This window comes from Cyprinodon tularosa, unplaced genomic scaffold (genome assembly GCF_016077235.1).
Source record: "Cyprinodon tularosa strain WSP-4 unplaced genomic scaffold, ASM1607723v1 ctg124, whole genome shotgun sequence".
Classification (NCBI taxonomy): Eukaryota; Metazoa; Chordata; class Actinopteri; order Cyprinodontiformes; family Cyprinodontidae; genus Cyprinodon; species Cyprinodon tularosa.
Window position 1 is genome coordinate 2,708,102 of NW_024038048.1, and position 7,595 is coordinate 2,715,696.

Consider the following 7,595-nt stretch of genomic DNA (forward strand, 5'->3'; position numbering starts at 1 on the left):
TGGAAATGTATGCAAATTATAAAATAAATTCATACTTATTATCTAGAGTTCGCATACTTCAGGTGTTTATAAAAAAAAAACGTAAGTTTAAATTTCTATGATTTAAAGTTCATTATTTTGTATTATGTGCAGTAATTGAATATCTAAAATATGTTTGTTTTTTTATTAATCCCATGAAATCAAATGTAATTTATAAATTATTGAAACATTCAGATGTTTCTATTCTTTGTACAACTTTATCAAATTGATCACATCTATTAATGTTTAACGACTTTAAATTTATTGAATAAAGGCACTCTTGGACCTCAGTAAATTAGTACTGCTTAATAATTATATATAATGGAAATGTAGATGGTAACCCATGTGGTAGAGATTCGATTGGAACACAAGATAATTTACTTGGTCAATTTGCAGATGCTGGGATTAATTATCCTTCTTTCTCCACTAAGAAGTATTTAGACATGTTTTTAAAATAGGAACCAGCACTGATATCAATTTATCCAAACAAATTCTTTCATTCTCACAAAAAAAAATCCAATTGAGAAGCGGACAAACTTTTTTCAGGAGCGTTTTTTTATTAAGCCGTAAATTTTTGGGTTTTTTTTGCCCCTTAATTTTTTTAATTAAACTCACTAACAACACTTCACTTTGGAAACGTCCACTATCCCATTAGCTACACCTCTTACATCAGATGTTTTGTTTTGGAGTTTTTTTTGTTTTTTTTCTACAGCTCTTATTTTTTATGTTCCATTGAAAACAAATTATTTGACAATATTAAAGGATTTATTCACAAATCAACTTCTACTCCTTGGATTTCTTTGGCTTTGTCTGAGTTTCTCTGCATGCATCCCTAAGCCTGCAGCTTCAGGCCGCCCATGTTCAGAGTCACGCTTGCATTTGTTCATCACATGCTTGTCATCAAACATCACAAACGCCACAGCAGCGGGACTTAGGGTGTGCTACCGATGTGAATATAAGATCAATGCTGAACGTCCGACTCCCCCTTTAGCTTCTAGAGCTCTGCTTAGCTGCTTTTTGGACTTTTTAAATGACATAAATCAGCATTTCTCCCCATAATTGCTGGGTTTTATGTACATGATGTAAATAAGGATGAAGATCTGTAGAAATGTCCTAGATGCTCTTTGTTACTTTCCGCAGTGCTCGCTCTGAATGACTGCACTGCTCTTTCAGGCTACAACCAAATCTACCGGTGGAGCTGCAGGAGAACGTTTCAATCTCTTTCACTTGAAACACGTTAAATTATGCTCTCAAAGCAGTTTTCAGACCTTGCAGTTAATCGTTTCTTACTCCGCTCCCTTTTTTTTTTATTGCATGAGTGCATTATTGCACAGTCGGTGAATCCAGTTGATTCTGACTCAGGGATTCTTTTACAGACTGATGATTCAAATGCTGTGGCATTACCTGAATAAAAATGCTTTCTGGGGAAGCTATCGGTGTGTTTCTTGCTTCTGATTCTCATGTTTTGCATATTTTGGTTTATTTTGAAGATAACTTTCATTGATCTCACTTTTTAAAAGTAGGATTTTTCAAACAAAAAGGATTAAATGATTATTAGGAAGCAGATTTTGGGGAAGCTGATCAGTGATGAGGCAACAACGCGATACTGAAGGAGTTTATGTTGCAGCAGACTTCAGAGAAAGGTTCCCTTTGCAGGAGTTGCAAGGACGACAATCACATTCAGCCAATCACAGCGCTCCTCTCTCTTTAGGCATCAGTACAGCTGCAGACTAAAAGGATGGATTTTACACATATCCTATTTGAACTTTATTTTATCCCCCATGGGAGAAATTGCAACATAAACAGGATGGAAACAACAGAAGTAAAAAAAAAATATTTAATGTAAACAAATCATAAATCTAAAGGAAGGTGTTAAAAGACCTACCTCAAAATGGAACATAAAATTAATTTATAGTTATGTGTAGGGCTGAAACAATCGTGATTAATTATTGTAATAATCGTCAACTAACTTAGTAATCGATTAATTGTTAACTGGAGTTTAGAGACTAAAATATGCTTTAGGTGACAGATCAACCAACTCTTGAGCACCAATTATACTAAAAGTGTAAAATAAATATACAAACATTTAGAATTTAAGATAAAAAAAAAAAAGCTCTTTCATCTTTTCATGCTCTATCCAGAACTCGAGTTCAAAAGTTTTAGTTTGACCTTGTTTAATGTCATAAGAAATCTCCTTCAAGGAACCTTTTGCTATTCGATTATTAATCGAGTAAAAAAAAATAATCATTAGTTGCAGCCCTAGTTGTAGTATTTGACCTAATAACTGTAAATCGAATTGCACCTTTTTAGGATAACAAAATCTGCAATGGCAGGCCGACTTCTGAGCTGATTTTCTAACCTGTTTATAGTTTTCATTCAGGATTTATTTTGTGGTGAAAACAAGTCTCAGATGTAACATGCTGTCTCTTTCAAAGGTATTAATATCCTTAAGCAATTTTACAATTTCTGACATCGCAGAGAATCAAGCTCAGTTCTCTCTAAACATTGTCTTGTCTCATATTCTCAATTGTTTTGCACTTTGGGCCACTCTAACATAAGAACATTAAGTTGTTCCTTTGTGTCTCTGGTTTATTGTTTAGTTTCTCTGTCATGCTGCCACTCCAGCCTCTTCTTACTTTATCTCCATTCATCCTCCTGCCCTGTCTGACCAACCTTTACTAAAGAAAATCACCCACACAGCATGACACAGCCACTACCATGCTTCACGGTTAGAAAGATTATGTTAATTTTATACTGAGCATAACCATTTCGATTGGAACATCAAGTTCAGTTTTAGTCTTAGTGAGAAAACAGCATCTATTGCTCAGATAGCTGCTTCTCTGAATAGGAAAGGACGGAAATAACTGTTTTTAACAATCTAGAATTTGAGTTTTTGCAGCCTCTTGAGGACCTAAAGCCTCCCGCTCTCTTCCGCTCCCACCGTGGTTAACGCTCTCCTTGTAGCTGTCAGAGTTGGGTTGAGGCTTTGAGGACCCAAATGCAGAAGTGAGGAGGCAGAGGTGAGTTCTTGCAGATTTAATGAAATATTTGAGGCAAAAATCTAAAACAAGGAACCAAAAACCAGACTACTTCAGGGAAAAACTCACTTGGGAAGCCAGGAAAAGACAAGGAGCCAGCACCTAGGAACTGCAGAGGTAGTGTATATATAGGAGACGGAACAAAGTCTGAACTAATGACTTGGTAAGGAACAGGCGTGGATGGAAGCATCTAGAAGGAGCAAGGGAAAAGGAGACAAACACAAGACGGCAATCAAGAAATATCTAAGAACTAAAATACATCCAGAAAACACCACAAAATAGTAATAAAACTAGAAAAGAAAGAAAACATGGATCTAAGTGAAACTGAAAACTTAAACAGAACCAGAACACCAGCCAGCTCAGATGAATTTGTATTCCTTGGTAGGTTTGCAGCTGTGCAATATTCTACATTTTGGATTGTTGATCTAACAGAGTTCTGACCCACTGATTCAGGTTTTATTCTGTTAAATTGAATAGGGTGGTTTTCACTCACAGCCAATGAAAACAAAGTTAAATGTATATGTCAAATTTATTTATATAGCACTTTAAAAGAGGTATTATACTGCACCAAAGTGCTTTACAGGAAAGACAACATCAATTAACAAAACAGAATGTTAAACACTGCTTCAATGAAAAGCCGAAGAATACACTCACCGGCCACTTTATTAGGTACACCTGTCCAACTGCTCGTTAACACTTAATTTCTAAGCAGCCAATCACATGGCGGCAACTCAGTGCATTTAGGCATGTAGACATGGTCAAGACAATCTCCTGCAGTTCAAACCGAGCATCAGTATGGGGAAGAAAGGAGATTTGAGTGACTTTGAACGTGGCATGATTGTTGGTGCCAGAAGGGCTGGTCTGAGTATTTCAGAAACTGCTGATCTACTGGGATTTTCACGCACAACCATCTCTAGGGTTTACAGAGAATGGTCCGAAAAAGAAAAAACATCCAGTGAGCGGCAGTTCTGTGGGCGGAAATGCCTTGTTGATGCCAGAGGTCAGAGCTGATAGAAGGGCAACAGTGACTCAAATAACCACCCGTTACAACCAAGGTGGGCAGAAGAGCATCTCTGAACGCACAGTACGTTGAACTTTGAGGCAGATGGGCTACAGCAGCAGAAGACCACACCGGGTGCCCCTCCTTTCAGCTAAGAACAGGAAACTGAGGCTACAATTTGCACAAGCTCATCGAAATTGGACAATAGAAGATTGGAAAAACGTTGCCTGGTCTGATGAGTCTCGATTTCTGCTGCGACATTCGGATGCTAGGGTCAGAATTTGGCGTCTACAACATGAAAGCATGGATCCATCCTGCCTTGTATCAACGGTTCAGGCTGGTGGTGGTGGTGTCATGGTGTGGGGAATATTTTCTTGGCACTCTTTGGGCCCCTTGGTACCAATTGAGCATTGTTGCACCGCCACAGCCTACCTGAGTATTGTTGCTGACCATGTCCATCCCTTTATGACCACAATGTACCCAACTTCTGATGGCTACTTTCAGCAGGATAATGCGCCATGTCATAAAGCTGGAATCATCTCAGACTGGTTTCTTGAACATGACAATGAGTTCACTGTACTCAAATGGCCTCCACAGTCACCAGATCTCAATCCAATATAGCATCTTTGGGATGTGGTGGAACGGGAGATTCGCATCATGGATGTGCAGCCGACAAATCTGCGGCAACTGTGTGATGCCATCATGTCAATATGGACCAAACTCCCTGAGGAATGCTTCCAGCACCTTGTTGAATCTATGCCACGAAGAATTGAGGCAGTTCTGAAGGCAAAAGGGGGTCCAACCCGTTACTAGCATGGGGTACCTAATAAAGTGGCCGGTGAGTGTAAAAATAAGCTTTAAGAAGCGATTTAAAATGATCCAGGCTGTGGGCGGATTTAATTTATAGAGGTAAATGACTCTACAGAAATGGAGCAACAACAGAGAAGGCCCGATCTCCTTTCCTCTTCCAGTCCGAGGAACTGTCAGTAATAGTTGATTATTTGAACGTAGACTTCTCGACACAGACTGGAATTTTAAAAGGTCTCTAAGATAAGGAGGAGCTAATCCATTTAGGACTTTATAAGTTAATAAGAGAATCTTAAAATCTATTCAGTAAAAGATTAAAGATTTAAAAAAAGACCAAAAAATGAAATGTGGGATTAATAAAAGATATGTTTAACTTTTAATCAGACGTTTGATATTTTAATATTGTGACTTTATATATAGTAGAGTGGGTTACCTGTGCTGCCTTCAGGTACCGTCTGTTTCTCAGCCGTTTTGACTTCTGTTGTAAATATAAAACCATAATAAATATCATAATGTCTTATAAAACATGAGTATAACTTCAATAAAATATTGCATTCAGGTTTTAACTCTGAATGTCAGTTTAATAACACTGTAACAAAGCTGCCCTGTGTGCTGAATCACATTTCTTCTCTGCAGAGTCACACTGGCTGAACTTTACCTCCAAGCAAGAAAAAATTTAGTTTTACACCGAAATCTGATGTTTTAACTCCACTTTGCTTTTATATAAGTACATTTTTTAAATGCAATAGTTAAGCTATAAGGGTAAAAGGTTGAAATAATAAACGAATTGACTTGCAAAAAAGAGAGAGGGGAAGATAATTTACTCAATAATACAATCATTTTCTTTCAGTTTTTAATGCTATTAACTTTTATCTGAGATAATTATAGATGTAACGGTCAAGTTTGATGACCTTTTACCCGATCTATGTGTATCAGTTACATATTTAACTCCTAAACCCTGTCAATTAGAGGTTGTAAAACATCTAATATTAATTACTGACAGATGTATGTTTTGTTTTTTTTGTTTTTTTTTTCAAAATTAGGTGAAAAATGCAAACATTGATGACAGCATCAAGATTAGTGACACAGTCAACTGCTGAACTAATTCATCTCAGCTAAAATTCCTGTAACCTTGAAGAATCATGTTCATTAATGATGTATTTATGATTTCAAAATATCAATCACAAATCTTTAAGCATTTAGTAAATAAAAGCCCTTCACACAAACGTGGATTTTCTCCTTAGGTTGCTTTATCTGAATTAATGGAATCATACAAAAACAGAGACTTTGACAAACAGGAAATGTGATTTTATCCCCAAATAGATTATTTCCAAAGATTTAAAAGCTGAAAAGGCTCAGTACAGTAGATTATTAATAAAGAATTAATTTGTTTTAATTCTAAATACTGGTATTACTTTGAATTTTCACTAACGAGACCTAACCTGGATTGACGGCCTCACAGCAGTATCAAGAAATGATGAAGTTGATCTTCATATCGCAGATAAAATTAGGATAAAAGAGAACCAATTTTTTTTTTTTACTCAAATTAAACACAAATACGGCACCCTGCTAAAATACTCACACCCCTTTACATTTTGAACATTTTGCTCAGTGTATCTTATTGGTATTTTTTGCTGCAAAACACCAACACAAAGAAATACACCATTGCAAAGCTGTAGAACGACACAAAAAGGATTCACTTTTTATAAAAATGAAGCACATAGAGTTAACAAGCCCCTTTAACGCTTTTACCCCTTAAAAGTGTTTCCTCATGTCTAAATTTTCTCTGAGCGTAACAGATTCAACTCCTGACAAGTCCGCCTTACATCTTAAACATCTGGCATTAATGGACATGAATGTTGGATTAAAGAAAGAAAATTCAATATTTATTCTTTGCTCCGATCACATCAGATTAATGAGTATTTGTTAAGCCACAAGGCAAATTAATACAGCTAATCACAAGGTGCTAAAATGAGCTTTAGTTAAGGGATTTTGCAAAGATTTAAAAGAACAAATGATGTTCGCAGATGATCTCTGTCAAAAAGGTCAGAATTTTAGTTTGTCTGAATAATTGTACCCCAAAGCGCTCACAGCTGCAGGAAAAGATGGTTCTACCAAGTAAAGGCTGGAAAAATGAACACAGAAACCTTATTTCGATTTTTTTTTTTCTTCCACTTCAGTTATAAGGCATTGATTTTTCTCAATCAAGTTTAAAACAAAAAAGTTTTTAAGGGGTGGAAGAATTATGCATTATTTTGAAAGGTATTGAACCTCAGCAGCTGTAGTTTGTTCCCTAAGAAATGCAAAGAGAACATTAATGTGAACACAGTTAATATGGCAAAATTTTAACGACTAATTTATAAGAAAAACACACAGAAACAAAGAAAAAGTCAGGACTTTTACCTTTACGCCTCGTGGTTGTTGTCCATTTATTAGTTTACTCTGTTATTAAGCCCAGAAATCTTCATTAGGTCACTTTTTACATTATTTTGTGACAAACATCCTACGTGTGTTGACTACAAATCTTCAGCACAAATTAGATTAGATTAGATTAGATTAGATTAGCTTTATTGATCTCACAGCTGAGAAATTTACTGGTCACATATTGGCATAGAAGTTAAAGAAGAAGGTGCAAACAAGGAGGAAAAAGGTGCATTAAGAATAAACTATATATATACAGTAAATCAAGATAAATAAGGATTAAGGTGCAAGTGTACATGTATCACACACAA